Below are 14,294 nucleotides of genomic sequence, written 5' to 3'. Positions count from 1 at the left end.
TTGAGACTCAAGGTTTTCCAGTGACCAGCAAGTTTACAAATCACACGTTGAACTTGAGGGGAAACCGTAAGTCTAATCAAACACATCTTTGTTTATCACATTGTTAAAGCAATGGAGTATCTTTAGAGTCAAATTCACAGACTGTTGTCCTACGTGTTCCCCGAGGTTATGGGGTAAACAACTCAGAACCAGTCACTGTCCTCTCTAGCAAGTGCTCATGCTGGTGAGATGATGTCTTTAAGGAATGTTCACTGAGAGGCTCAAGCAGCGTGAGGTGGGGGACAATTACTGTAAGGTAGAGGTTTTAAGCACTCAACCACAGCAAGTTACTTTATAAATACAAAAGAGTATAAGAAGTAAAGTAGAAGCCAGGCAGTGGTGGTGCACGCCTTTAATCCCAGTACTTGGGAGGCAGAGGCAGGCAGATTTCTGAGTTCAAAGCCAGCCTGATCTACAAAGTGAGTTCCAGGACAGCTGGGGAGACACCAACCACACTTGCATCTCAAAATACACGCTGTCTTTCGGGTGATCTGATCTGGTGGTTGTCTGTGACATAAAACCAAGAGGCCGAGAAGCAGTTACCAGCATAGGCCAGAGTCTGACAGCATGGAATTCTACTGTTCCTGGGGCTTCACGTTATTATAACACGAGGGCTAAGAGGGATGTGACGGGGGGACAATGGCCACGTAAACAGAGGGAGTAGTATAACCTGAAAGGAGCTGAATCCAAGTTACCTAGAATGATGACACATTAATGGCAACCTACTTAGAAGGGTGTGTTTTACATGTGGAAAATGAAGGCGAATATCTATATTCAGGATAAGGAGATTCATGTTTCTAAATTATGTGACCTGTTTGCTATGGTCACCTTCGGAACGTAACAGTCATGCTGTCATCATCGTCATATTTTTAAACTTTTTTATTGATTTTAACGAGCTATACATTTATCTCTGCTCCCCTCCCTGCCTCTCCCTTCACCTTCTACTATCTCCCATGGTCCCCATGCTCCCAATTTACTCCTAATTTACTTTCTCTACTTCCCATGTAGATTAAATCCATGTATGTCTTTCTTAGGGTCCTCATTACTGTCTAGGTTCTCGGGGATTGTGAATTGTAGGCTGGTTTTCTTTGCTTTATGTCTAAAAGTCACTTATGAATGAGTACATGTGATATTTGTCTTTTTGGGTCTGGGTTATCTCACTCAATATAATGTTTTCTAGATCCATCCATTTGCCTGCAAATCTCAAGAAATCATTTTTTTTCTGCTGTGTAGTACTCCATTGCATAAATGTACCACATTTTTCTTATCCATTCTTCGGTTGAGGGGCATTTAGGTTGTTTCCAAGTTCTGGCTATGACAAACAAAGCTGCTATGAACACAGCTGAGCACATGTCCTTGTAACATGATTGTGCATCCTTTGGGTATATACCTAAAAGTGGTATTGCTGGGTCTTGAGGAAGGTTGTTTCCTAATTTTCTGAGAAATCACCACAATGATATCCAAAGGGTTGTACCGGGTTTTTACATCTATTATTAGACCACAAAATGCCTACCAGAAGCAATTATGTACTAACATATGTCTTAACATATTCTGGATTTAGAAAAATCTAATCTTCCCGCACATATAAATTATTTTTATTATATGATACATCAAAAGCTATCATATCACATCCAATGTGGCAAATACATATTCAAAACAAAAAGACTACAGGTTGGAAATCTCATTATGTTCAAACAAACACATTCCTACATGTGTGTTATGATTAGGGTTCTTAACCCGACAGAATCTAGAGCAGCTGGGAGACGGGCATGCCTGTGGCGACTATCTAGGTTACATGAACTGGTCATGGGACGGTTCCCCAGATGGGGGTCCTAGACTGTATAAACAAAGCAAACAAGAGGAGCCCTTGTACTGTGTGTTCATTCCATCGCTTTCTTTTTTCCCGTTTATTTATTTAATAAAGATTTCTACCTCCTCCCCGCCACCGCCTCCCATTTCCCTCCCCCTCCACCGATCAAGTCCCCCTCCCTCGTCAGCCCAAAGAGCTATCAGGGTTCCCTGCCCTGTGGGAAGTCCAAGGACCACCCACCTCCAACCAGGTCTAGTAAGGTGAGCATCCAAACTGCCTAGGCTCCCACAAAGCCAGTACGTGCAGTAGGATCAAAAACTCATTGCCATTGTTCTTGAGTTCTCAGTAATCCTCATTGTCCGCTATGTTCAGCGAGTCCGGTTTTATCCCAGGTTTTTTCAAACCCAGGCCAGCTGGCCTTGGTGAGTTTTCGATAGAACATCCCCATTCCATCGCTTTCTGACTGTGGATGCCACGCGGCAGCTGCTTCATGTGGACTGCATCCTGAACTGTGAGTCTCTAGTGCTGCGAAGAGATCACAGCAACTTCCATAAAGGAAAACATTTAATCGAGGAAGTGGTTAACAGTTTCAGAGGTTTAGTCCATTATCACTATGGCAGGATTTTTTTTTATTTAATTCTCAATCATTTAATTTTACTGATAAACACTCAGGAGCCAAATGCTGGGGTGAAAGCCTGCCAGCTAAGAGAGGCAGCGAAAGCACCCGGCTGGCCTTCCCTCTCTGCCAACATGCCACAGAAAGAACTCTCTCCTATGCCACCATCTCAAACAAAACTCAAACTGAATGTCCCTCCCTTCTACTTCCTGTGCATCTCTCTATCCATCCTCCTGACTTCCTCTTTCTCTCTATGAATATTTCCTGTCAACTGGTTGCTTGCTCTGCCCCCTAACCTAAGATCGATTGTATTTAATCATGTTTACAACATTTAAGCAGAGGCTCTTGGGTAAAAGGCATGTGTCAGGGCTGAGCCACACCCCAGCTAGAAGCAGGTTTCTCCAGTAAACAAGGCAATCTTGGTTTCATAGTGTGATCAAATGTCCTGCAACAGCAGGGAACATGGTGGCATGTAGGCACATATTTGTTGGGGGCTGCAGACACCTGGCCCCCTGACTTTCTTTGCCTGCCTCATACCCTTTGCCTGCTGGAGTGAAACAACTTGTTTACCTGTGCCTGCAGCTGCTCTGAGCATGAGACCCTCATGACTTCCCGATGGCAGGGCAGTGAATTCTGGTGGATTTTACAGCTGGAAATCCCAAGAGCTGGGGCATGGCTATCAATTAAGGATCCCTATATAAGCTTCCCTGGAGCACATTAAAGTTGGCATTCGTGTTTCAGGATGACCAATGTCCCCGTGTCTCTGTCTGTATGTGTATGTTTTTAAATCTCCGGCCTAATTCCCGGCTCGTGTACCATCCTCTAATGCAGGTGCTACACATATGGTTCTGGCGGTATCTTGATCAAAGGTAACAGGAAGTAGACCAAGACACTGGGTGGTATCCTGAGCATATATGAGACCTCAAAGCCCCATCCACAGTGAAACACTTCCTCCACCAAGACCACACCTACTCCAACAAAGCCACTCCTTCTACTACCTCTGGGGGACATTTCTTTCCAAATACCACATTATGTTTTGCAAAAAAATTTCAGCTAGGCAGTAACAGAAAAGTTTACTTTTTAAAAAACTCCCACTCAAGACTCCATTTAAAGAAGCTACATCTTTACCTCTAGAATGCTTACTTGGACCTTGAAACTGTCCATTGTCCCCTAATTGAACTGTAACTGAGGAACCAATACATCAGGTTTGGTAAGCACTCTATAGAGAAGTTCAAACGTTATTCACTGAAAAGCTGGGGCCACAAACAATATGTAGGCTCTAACCTGTTACAGACACCTTCCTACAAAAACAGCCACCCAAGCTTCCTGCTTCACAATATACATCATCAGGCAAGTCCAACAGAAAGGTTGAATCTGTTTGAGGACATTAAGTATGCCTAAGAATGGGAATGATTCCCATCATAATAAAAATACAATACACATATATAAAATTGTCAAAGAATAATTTTTTCAAAACTAAGCTATGGTATGCATGAGATGCAAGAGCAAGGGTCAATAAGTTTAAAATATTCAAATGAAACTGAGTGAAACTCTGAGGCCAAGTGCCATGTGGTCAGACTGCAGGCTGAGAACCACAGCCCAGCAGACGCAGCGGCTACTCCTGCCAGTCCCCTGCTGATACCTTAGGACATCCAAGCCAGTGTAGTCAGAACTGTTGGACTCCCAAATAAGCAAATGAGCTCCCAAAGTTCAGGGTTTCATCCTAACTTTCCTCTCTTATCAACAGTTGTTCCTCAGGATTTAAGGGGAATTGGTTAGAGGCCCCATTCTTCCACCAGTAGCCACCAAAATGTAAAAAGACTCGGGTCCCTCAGCTGGGATGGTGGCTGCCCATCTAACGATACTTGGGAGACAGAGGCAAAAGCGTGTGGTGTCCAGGGTCATTTTCAGTTACAGGCTCGTGGGAACACAGAGGAGCAACAAAGGGCAGAATATCTGCATATAACCTTCATACATATTCTGCAGGCTTCACAACATCTTTAAATGCAAATGCTATGCAAATATGCAACACTGGATTATTACTTAGGGGTTAATGACCAAGGGCACATGTTGCTTGACGACACCATTTGCCTTCGTTTCTGTAAATATTTTCAATCCATAGCAATTGGGTGAATCTGAGAATAAGAAGCCCAGAGACATAGAAGGCCAACTATTTGGAAAATTAGTCTCCTTTTTTCCTTTTAACTGTTATCAAAAAGAGGTACACAGGTGTAATAAAACATTAATAAGAAAAACTAAGGGGGGGGGGAGTAGCTGAGCAGGTAAACGTGCTTGCCTCACCCCCAACCTGACAACCTGAAGTCAATTCCTGTAACCTACGTAAAGAGAGAAGGAGAGAATGGATTCCACAAAAGTTGCCTCCCATCTCCACACATGCTCGTGCATACACATGGTATGCACTACCACACATACACCCATATACACGCATGCTCACGCATACACACGGTATGCATTACCACACATACACCCATATACACACATGCTCACGCATACACACGGTATGCATTACCACACATACACCCATATACACACATGCTCACGCATACACACGGTATGCATTACCACACATACACCCATATACACGCACATGCATGGTCTACATACCCCGCACTGCATGCACACACACACACACAGTCTCTGTCTGCATGTACCACACACATGCAAACAAACATGTACACACAAAAACAATAAAGAATTTTATGTGTAAAGGCTTATGGCAAATTTAAAAAGTAGCCAGTTGTTTAAACTCTGTTTTAAATGAATCAAATTTGCTCATTTCTCTCATCCTTCATCCATTCACAAAGATTTCCTGCATGTGAGATGTGGGACACAGAGTGAACAAGAGAGACAGGACTTCTTTCTCCTAATGACACGGAATCAGACAAAGACAGCCAAGTTGCTAACAATGGTAAAGCTTGAACCATCAGAGGCTCTCACTGCCTCTGCTGTGCAGTGCAGCCCAAGCACACCAGTGTCTGCCTTCATCTCCTGAAGGCAGCTCCACTACCGCCGTTTGCTGGCTACTGCAGACCATTGTTGCCTTTGGCTAATTCAATTCTGAAGTGTCTTTCAACCCAGACAGTTCAGAAATGTCATAATTACATGTTGTGTGTCCTAATTATTGCGGGTGCCACATATAACAACATCTTCCAAAAATACAGATCAACATTCACCTTCCCAAGGCCAGGACTCTGTCCATGCTGTGCCTTTTTGGAAGCCTCTGTAGTGAGAAGAAACCTAACACAAAAAGGACTGAACTACTAGACCACAGACTGGAAGAACTCACACTTTTTCTAAAGCTGCAAGGAGACCCTGGTATCAAGGCTGGCTTTTCTGCAGCTGGGAAACTGCTCTGGATGAGAGATGCTCGCTGTCTGTGATTCCACGGAGTCAGTGATGCTGAGAAACAGACCACACAGGGCGACTAACCACCAGATTGGAACACTGAGGGTTAAGCAGAATTCCTAAAGAAAAAACTAAAAGCAAAAGTTCAAGTAAGATATCAGAGCTTGGGGGGGGGGGGGGGGGGGCTGCTCATTGGGTAAGGCACTTGCCTTGAAAGCAGGAAGAAGATCTGAGCTCGATCCCCATGATCAGCATAAAAATGCCCGAAGAGAGATGAAAAAAAAAAAAGGAGGATCCCTGAAAGGTGGTGGCAGCACACGCCTGTAATCCCAGCACTTGGGAGACAGAGGCAGGTGGATCTCTGAGTTCAAGGCCAGCCTGGTCTGCAAGATCTAGTTCCAGGACAGCTAGGACTGTTACACAGAGAAACCCTGTCTCGAAAAACAAAAATAAACAAATAAAGAAACAAAACAGAGGATCCCTGGGGCTCACTGGCTAGCTGACCTAGCCTAACTGGTAAGCTCCAGCAGTGAGAGACCATTCCATAGACGTAGACAGTGTTCCTGCGGCAACATGTAAAGACGACCCTCACCCTCGGCCTGCACATGCACACATGCACCTGCACACATGCACCTGCACACAAGAGGATTCATTAAAGAGAAATCAAAAACTATTCACAAGAGATTTGCTCATGTTAAACTTAAAATATTAACTCTCCATTGAACAAATAATCTTTACAGAACCCGATCGTTCAATAAAACTTAAGTAGGTTTGTTGTGGGATAATGCTCTTGTTCACTGTAAAGAGTTGTCAATCATATTAATTTAATAAAATGGTGATTGGCCAGTAGCCAGCCAGAAGTATAGGCAGGGTGATCAGACTAAGAGAATTCTGGGAAGAGGAAAAACAGAGAGACAGTTGTCATCCAGAAGCAGAGGAAGCAAGATGAGAATGCCTTACTGAGAAAAGGTACCAAACCACGTGGCTAAACATAGGTAAGAATTACGGGTTAATTTAAGCTGTAAGAGGTAGTTAGTGATAAACATAAACAATAGATCAAACAGTTTATAATTGATATAAGTTTCTGTGTGTTTATTTGGGACTGGATGGCTGTGGGACTGGGCAGGACAAAGGTTAACTGATCCGAGACACCTAATGGCTGCCAACATCAGAAGATCCTAGGGCAAGGTTGGTGTCCCTTTGCCCAGCTCACGGTTTTCCTCCCTATTCCATTTCCTCAGTTTATCCTCTATGCTCTGGTATATTCTGCATCCCAAGCATTCACGTAGCCTAACACATACGTAAATACAGAAGCTGGGGACAGATTTTAGCAGCAACTGAACTGCTCGTTCCTCTCAGGCAAGGGTCGTGTCTATTTATGTGTCTCCAGTGCCTAAGAAGTGGCTGCCACAGAAGACATTTGCAAATCCTTAAGATGACCGTATCTATTAATCAATCCATAATCCATCCCACGAACCCTACCCTCTCATTCTTTGGTCTCTCTGGATTTGAATGATGGAGAGAAGCTGGGGACCAGTCTGAAAGAAGGCTAAACGCCTATACAAGTTGTGACTATCCTATGTACCAGATGCTGAACAGTGTGGCCCACGGCCAAGACGTGCTTCCTTACCCATTCCAGCTGAAGACCCTGTTCCAAACAGACATTATACCAGAGGAGGAGAGGTACATGGCACTATTCACCAGTAGAGCAGCAGCTGCCATTTCAATGGCTGCTCCCATTCTCATTTGAATAAGCAAGAGGTATTTATCCATTTTTATCCACTTCATTAGTTGTAAGACTTCCTTTCCACTGGTTTTAAGCAGAAACGGTGAGTTGTAAAAGTACAACTCCACATGGGGCCAATCCTATGCTGTGTGAGGTTGGAAGCACTGAACGCAAGAGGGAAGCTGTGGGGGGGAAATGTTATTAAGAAGAGCTCAGCCAAGACGGCAAAGGTCACGGAAGTAAAAGAGAATGCTTGATGTCACAGACACACCAGTGACGAGCACTGTATGAAGCACGGAAACTCCTCAGCCTAGCACACTGCCTAGAGGCATGTATTCAAAAACATCAGGAGAACTCTGGCTGTAGAGTCTGTCCTGGTGAAATAAAAGATTTCAAAACAAAACAGGAAAAAAAATCTGGAAAAAAAGCTCAATCTCAATAAAACAAAGTGGTACAGTCCAGCCCCTAGGAATAAACCAAGTCAAGACAATTAGAAATGAGATCTCTGTAGCCTGGTCCCAGAACAAGCCAGAGGGCATTATCCTGGGCTGGCTAGACTGATGAATGTCTTTACATTTCAGATTAATTCCTAAAGAAGCTTTTAAAAAAGGAAAAACAGAAGCTTAAAAACAAATATTCTAGAAGTTTAAAACTAAGAAGGAAGCCAGAGATAAGAAACATCCCAAAAAGAATATTCACCACATGTCCTATTCCAAACGCTACACAGTGTTAAGGACCATAGTCCAGGTCCCTTGCCCCTGGAGCCGACCCTCAGTGAACTCAACCATTACCTTCTCTCCACACGTAAGTGACAAGGTCTGGGGACACCTTAGCAAGTCCCCTCACTCCAGCAGCTTGTGTGAGCATCTGTCCTTCACCTTACAGTTCCTGGGAGCCCTTACAGTTCCAGATCAGAATGTTGTCAGAAACTGTAGATACTGACTCCTTTCATGCTCAAACCACCTGCTGCATCTTATGCTAAAAACCAGATCAAAATCTGCATTTTATACCAAGAACAGTAAATAACTCGTTATTAAAGAGAAGCAAAGTTTATTTAGCTTTGGTGATCTCTGCTTATCCAGAGTTCGACTGTGGGGGTGCGGTGGACAGACTGTACGGAGGGATTGAAAAGACAGCTCACCAGGCTGAAGGGTCTTGCAGCCTCTATGGGATCTGCTGTATGGGGGACTGAAAAGACAGCTCAGAAGGCTGAAAGCCCTTACCGCCACCCTGGGATCCAAGCTGGGTCCCTGGAACCGGTGTGCAGAGAGATTCAAGTCCCGCAAGTCGTCCTCACCTCTGCTGCTTCCCACCGTGCCACACCAGCCCACACAAAATAAACACATTTAAAACACTTAAAGAAAAGGACACTTGAGAAATAGCAGTTCCAGAGGGGGCTGTTGCCCATCATTCTTGGGATGTAGCTGAGAGACATGAAAGCATATGCACAGAGGACCTGCACATGTGTTCACGGCACCACTGCTTACACTGCCCAAAGAGTGCAAACAACCAAAATGTCAGCCTCTGAATACTGACTGCCAAGTTGCAGGACCAAAAGTCACCCAGGAAACACACCTCTGCAGACACCTGTGACAGTCTACCAGGGTTAGCTACAGTAACCCAGGAAACACACCTCTGCAGACACCTGTGACAGTCTACCAGGTCAGCTGAGGTGGGGAGATGGCACCACCACCCAAGGCTGGTGCACTGAACTGGATTTTGTGAATCCAAAGGTGAGCTGAGCACCAGCATCCATTGTTCGCGACCATCAGTGGTCCCCTGGCTCACACCCTCACTTTGACTGTCCCGTCATTGTGGACTGTACCCTCAGACTGAACCAAAACAAGCTGAACCCTCGAGCTGCTTCTCAAGTCTTTGTCACAGAGAGGAGAAAGCAATGAACTCACTTGACAGATGGCCCAAACAAATGTGCTATTTCATAATATGTACTAATTGGCAAAGAAGAAGAAACAAAACGTTGGTACACATTCCATACCTCCCTCCCCCATCTCTCTCCCTTCCCCTCTTCTCTCCCTCCCTCCCATTTCATGAAGTGAGCAGTTCTGCCCACTGTGCCCTGTCCATCATATGCTCTGCCTTGCTTGGCCCCAAAGACAAGGAGCCTCTGAAACACTGAGCCAAAATTAACTTTTCTTACCTCAAGAAGTTCATCTCAGGTTATCTTTCAGTATGGTAAAAACTGACCAGCACACAAAGTTCCATGACTGTTCATGTAAATTCGTGAGGTACATGTGTGTGACTATCTCAAGATAGCTGCTAAAAAAGGCCAAGGAAGCTAAGGAAGGACTGCAGGGTAAGTCATCCCTGCTCACAAAATATTCTGCTCTTCATTTTTAAATGATAATGTATCTATTAAATTTTCATTTAGGATGAGGATAACTTTCTTTAAAAATATTGTCTTCCACTATCCACTCATTTCCCCGTTTCTCTTACCTACATAAAACAACAAGACAAAGTATTAAACATAGCATGACTTCAAATAATGAAAATAATGGTTTCACTTATCTAGACTAGAGTCAGAACACAGCTGAAAATCCTGACTAGAACTAATGCAACCCAGAAAGCTTCAGACAGGAGGAGGATAAGGCTAACGTCGGCTCCCTTAGCCGGCATAGGCCCTTTGCACTGGCAGAAGTGCTGAGTGTCCTCTGCACAGCTCTGAAATACTAAGAGCACAGTAAACACAGGCAAGGTGTGCCTGCTCCTCACAAACATTCGACCCAGCTCCTCACAGGAGAAGCCTGTGGCCGGGGGTCACTGCCTGCAGCAAGTGGTATTGAAGTTGCCATGGCACTGCTTACCATTCATCACCCATGCATGATGGATCTTGGTCTGGTACCACTGAGGAAGAGATTTCAAATAGTTTGCTTACAAAACAATGTTCCCTTTAAGAAAATTTACATTAACATCAAATTGTTGTGGGATAATCTTTCTGTACACTGTGAAGATCTGACTCTGTTAAGGCACCTTCTGATTGGTTTAATAAAGAGCTTAACAGCCAATAGCTAGGCAGGAGAGGCTAGATGGGGTTTCTGAGATGAAATGGAAACTCTGCAAAGAGAGGGGGGATCTGCTAGCCAGACATGCAGGAAGTGGGACGCACAGTACTGAGCAGAGGTAATGAGCATAAATGGATTAATTTAAGTTTTAAGAGCTAGTTGGGAACAAGACTAAGCTAAGACCAAGTTTTCATAATTAATAAGTCTCTGTGTCATTATTTAGAGCTGGCAGCCCAAAGAAAGTCCACCTATACCAAATAGTTAGGTGTACATGTTAAATCTTCCAGATTAACACAGATTAAGAAGGCTGAAACACTCTCCATGATGTTGTGTGTGCATATACATGTTTGTGCAAGTGCACACGGATGAGCACACGTGTTTATGCAAGCTCATATGCATGCGCATGTGGGGCCGTTGTACACGCCTATACATCCATGTAGAGGTCAGAACAACTCCTGTGCTGCTATTCAAACATAGACAACTTTGCTCTGAGACAGTCTCTCGCTGACCTGGAACTTGCCAAGTCGTCTAAACCAGCTGGCCAGAAGGACTTACAGATCCCTGTCTCGACTATTCCAGCACCGGGATCACGGTATGCCCCCACTGCAGTTTAGTTGGTTTGTTTGTTATTTTATCATGGGTTCTGGGGATCAGACACAAGCCCAATACTTTACTGAGTAGTGAACTCCCATCCCAGACACCGTGATATTATTTAAGTGTACTCTCCAATTGGAAAAGCTTGGCATCTATTTACAAAATATATAAATTGATAAATTTTCCACTTTTAGCTTTCTAGAATTCTTCCTGGTGGAGCAGATTTACTAAGTCAGTGTCGGAGCACAGGGTAGGAACGTACTATGTGTTCTTCTGGGACACCCAGTCTTTCCGGTCATCAGTCATGTCTCTGTGGCCGAGTTCACTTTTGAAGGAAGACTGGAAAATTCTGAAACTGAGGGCTCTTTATGCAGGCTAATAAGCTACAAAAGTCTTCTCTGGGCAAACTGAATCATAAAAATGAGGGCAAAGTCACCAAAGCACAAATCTGGGATGTAGCAACAAGGAAAGGTGGCTTTGAGAAGCCGGGCTGCAGCTCCACGGGGAGTCCTGATGCTGTCCAAGCTAATTACATTTGAATACCTTGGATTCTAAAACTCTATTAATGAGTAAATATGAGGGAGACAGAACTTAAAATCCTGAAACCATTTACTGCACTACCATAGCTTTCCAAAAACAGCTGCAAGACTAGAGGAAAGGAGAGTCCAGTCAGTGATAGAGAAAAGGCCAGGGCACGGCAAGGTTACCAGGCTACGAGACAGGATTTGCTCCAGGGGCGACAGGGTGGCTTTGAATAAGGGATGAGCATGAAAGACACTGTATTTTGAGCAGATGGCTCTGGCTTCTGTCCAGAGACTTGAGCAAAAAATCAGAAGCAGACAGACCAGTGAAGACAAGTGCCAGGCACTGGCAAGGCATGGGCACAGGGCCCAGGTAGTCACAGAAATGAAACAGACCTGGCAAGGTATGGACTCAGCAGGCACTGCCAATGGAAAGCCCAGAGTTTAGAATGAAATACCAGAACCGTACAGTGAGAAGACACTGTGGAGACTGCAAAGCTGAAGGCTGGGAGGAAAAGAGAGGTGGAGGACTCGGCCATCAGTCCACTGCAGAGGGAGGGGAGGAAGCAGAGCAGCCATGAGCCGGGCTTGTTAGCTGAGTACGGTGTGGCTGTTTATGTGTATAAAAGAGTAGGTGTTACACAGTGTGACAGGGTCTGATCCAGACAGAAAGAAGTACTGCTACCGAGATGATAAGGGGTGAGCCACACCCAAACAACCAACACTAGAAAGCACACGTTAGCTGTATGCAGTTTTTTGTTTTATAAGATTCATTTTGTTTTTATTTGATGATGTGTGAGAAAGGTGTGTGTGTGCACGTGTGTGTACTCATGTGTGTATTCATGTGTAGTACCCATGAAGGCCTGAAGAGGATGGCAGATCCCCCCAAAGTTGCAGTTACAAGTGGCTTACCCAACATGTTAGGAATTGAACAAATGTTCTTAACTGCTAAGTCATTTCTCTAGCCCTTGTTAGATATATTTCATTCATAGATATATTTTGTTGGTAGAACACCACAATACAGAGGAAAGTAATAAATGATTGAGCATCAAGGTCAGACCCATAGGCACCTCTGTTAGGTACCTGACCAAGTACGACATGTCAATAACAGGTCATGATGGGGCAATGGGGAGCAGAAGCTCATATCAGACAGGTCACTGTTCAACTTACTTGAATTATTAATATGCTTTGGATAACTATTTTTCAAGTTTACTCCCAACTCAACCATTCAAAAAACAATATGTTTATGCTTCAAAAAAAAAAAAATGCAGTGCAGTCTGTACTCACTCCTAAGTGGATACTAGCTGTAAAGCAAAGGCTAACCAGGCTACAACCCACAGCCCCAGAGCAGATAGGTAACAAAGAGAACCATGTGAGGGATGCGTGGATCTCCCCGAGAAGAGGAAAGAGAACATGCCCTGGGTAAACTGGGGGCACAGGGGAGTAGGGAGAGGGGATGGGGGATGAGAACATGAGGGATCAGGATGGGGCGGGAAGGAATGGGAGGGAAATCAAAGAGATGTCATGATAGAGGGGTCCATTCTGGGGTTAGGAAGAAACCTGGTGCCAGGGAAACCCCCAGGAATCCACAAGGACAACCCCAACTAAGACTCTTAGCAATGTAGAGAGCGTTCCTGAACTGACGTTCCCCTGCAATCAGATTGGTGACCACCCTAATTGTCATCATGGAGCCTTTGTCCAGTACCTGATGGAAGCAGATGCAGAGATCCACAGGCAGGCACTGGGCTGAGCTCCATGAGTCCAGTTGAAGAGGGGGAAGGGATTATATGAGCAAGCGGGGGATTGAGATCATGATGGGGAAACCCACAGATATAGTTTCCCTGAGCTTGTGGGAGATTATGGATTCTAGACAGATAGCTAGGGAGCCGGTATGGGACCAACCTGGGCCCTTTGCATCTGCGTGACAGTTGTGTAGCTTGGGCTTTTGTGGGGCCCCTAGCAGAGGAAGCAGGACCTGTCCCTGGTGCATGAGCTGGCTCTTTGGAACCTATTGCCAGTGGTGGGATGCCTGTTCACCCTTGAAGCAGGGGAAAGCACTTGGTCCTGCCTCACTTTGATTCTCATGGGAGGCCTTACCCCATCTGGATGGAGACAGAGGAGGAGTGGGGGAGTAGAAAGGAAGTGAGGTAGGGGACTGGGAGGAGAGGAGGGAGGAGAAACTGTGCTTAGTTTACAAAATAAGTTTAAAAAATTATTTAAAAAAAGAAAGAAAATGGCCCCCAAAGGGAGTGGCACTATTAGGAGGTGTAACCTTGGAGTATGTGTGGTCTTGTTGGAAAAAGTGTGTCACTATGGAGGCAGGCTTTCAGGTCAAGCTCAAAGCTCAAGCCACGCCCAGTGTCTCAGAACACTTCCTGCTGCCTATGAGTCAAGATACAAGACTGACTCTCAGCTCCTTCTCCAGCACCATGCCTGTCTGCATGCCACCATGCCGCACCACAATGATAATGGACTAAACCTCTGAAAATGTAAACCACCCCAATTAAATGTTCTTTCTTTTTAAGAGCTGTTACTGTTATGATGTCTCTTCACAGCAAGAGAAACCCTAACCAACACAGAAATGTACAAAGAAAAAATATTT

At 44.7% G+C, this 14,294-nt stretch overlaps 1 protein-coding gene across 4 annotated transcripts in view; it reads right to left on the bottom strand.

Moving 5' to 3' along the window:
- The window catches only part of Fndc3b (fibronectin type III domain containing 3B), a 288,258-nt gene that overhangs the window by 202,658 nt on the left and 71,306 nt on the right, over positions 1-14,294 (bottom strand). The gene's annotated exons all lie outside the window — the stretch shown is intronic.

This window comes from Microtus oregoni, unplaced genomic scaffold, assembly GCF_018167655.1.
Source record: "Microtus oregoni isolate MIOR12 unplaced genomic scaffold, Mior012 000010F_ref0000083, whole genome shotgun sequence".
NCBI classification, from domain to species: Eukaryota; Metazoa; Chordata; class Mammalia; order Rodentia; family Cricetidae; genus Microtus; species Microtus oregoni.
This window is presented reverse-complemented; position numbering and strand designations above follow the sequence as displayed.